The sequence below is a fragment of the Heloderma suspectum genome, chromosome 2, assembly GCF_057233095.1.
Source record: "Heloderma suspectum isolate Gila_16-S chromosome 2, 16-S_ref, whole genome shotgun sequence".
Classification (NCBI taxonomy): Eukaryota; Metazoa; Chordata; class Lepidosauria; order Squamata; family Helodermatidae; genus Heloderma; species Heloderma suspectum.
In genome coordinates, this window is record NC_139459.1 from 170,485,510 (window position 1) to 170,487,444 (window position 1,935).

A 1,935-nucleotide genomic window follows, 5' to 3' on the forward strand; every position below is an offset into this window, starting at 1 on the left:
GCGGGTGAGTTACAAAGATTTAGCTGGCTGGGATGGGGACAGGGGGATGGTGTTCTCTCTCACCCATAGACAGAGCTGTGAACATTCCACATTGAGAATGCTAACATTCTGCGCCAGGGGAACTGAATTCTGCATCTTCTATGTGCATTATGCAAATCAACAGCATGTGCACAGTCTTCTTTTACAGAACCTATTGTGGTTTGGCTAGTCATAGGGCGGAGCAAGGAGTCATGCAGGGCAGTGAGGCGTGACCACTAGGAATCTTATTTAGTCCCATCCCTCACCCACTGGCTTTTGAGATTTCCACAGGCATTGGCCAAACCCTTTCAGGCACACCTTTACAATTACCAGGGGAGGCTTCTAGCTCAGGAAGCTCAGGATTCTGCAAGTAATACTACGTGCTTCGCCATTTCTGTGCTCCTGCAGAATCAGAGCATGCACACAGCCCTGCATATATGCAAACAGATAAACCAGTGTTAATTGAACATGGCCAGAATTACCAGCCCAGGTCAAGATGCTGATCATAGTTAATGCTGGTCAAAGCTACAGTTAAGTAAGAAACAAGGACAGCAATAGTACAGCACCCACTACAATACCTAACTAAAGTAGTCCATGTGGGAGAAGATAGTCTCTTCGTCCTAGACTTGGAGAGTATTGTGTCCTACTCCTAACTACCCCTGATTTTGTTACACTCATAATAAGGTCAAGCCCTTACAGATGGGGAGTGTGGAAAAAGAAACAGGGCTGGCGCAAGGCACAGTAAACCAAAGGAGCGATGTGGCATATGTATATCCATGGAGGAGAAACAAATACATTTTACACCTTATTTCTGTTAACAGATATTGTGCCAGGTGTGTGTGGTGGTGTTGCTGCTGTTGTTGTACCGATGCTACAAACCTAAATTGGCTTAACAGCCATTCTCTCTCCCCACAGAACCCTGGGAAATGTAGTTCTGTGAAGGGGAGGGGGACTAAGGAAAAAATGGCAGAGAATTGTCAGCACCCTCGCTGCTGAACTACAATTCTCACAGTTCTTTGCAGGAAGCCATGACAGTTAAACTGATATAAAACAATTTGTAAGTTTGTTATGTAGATGGAGTATGTTGGGTTATCTCTGAATGTCTGCACATTGTTCTCTTTGACTGTTTTGTGGGGTGTTACGTTGCGCTTATGTTTTAAGTCCCTTATGCACTCTGCAGCAGCAAATGGTGTTCATTATACAAATACACCAATTCTATAGATCTGTGTAGCTACAACAGTGGCTTGCACAGATGACGCCACACTTCCATTTGATTTGAGGCAAGAGGGAGTACCTGCTTCAGCATGTGCCAATTGAAAATCCCTTTATAACCACTCACTACAATGTACTGCGTACCAGCAGTCTGTGTTCATGCAGGTCCCTCTTGAATGTGTACACTCCAAAATCAGCTTGTACAGACTAGTGGACAGGGCCTATGCGTGATGCACTCAATGACCCAGTTTGTCCGTCATGCTCAATTCCCGGGTTAAACAACCCAGGAATTGGCGTGGCTGTGCAGGAATGCACATGCATGCTGTCTGCCGTGCGTTCGCCATTTCCACTTTCTGGAACAACTCAGGAATGCCCTGTAACATCTGAACCAAGGAACTCTATGTTGTTTAGGAGTTAAATAAGACAGAGTTAACCCAGCAATTGCCCATTGTTTATTGTTGGGTTAATTCTGGGTTGTTTAACCCCCAAACAATCCAGAATTCCTGGGTTTGGACATCATGAAACAACCCAGGAACGCGGGATGCAGACACACAAGATCCTCCTGCTGAAGATTGCTGTGGTGGGGAGGAGGCTTTAGCGTCCCCACCCTCATCACAGCGATTTTACTGGGAAAGAAGGCACGTGGGTCTGACTCTCCTCACTCATCCTCTTTCCCAGCACTCCCGGTTCTGCTGGGAAACAGGG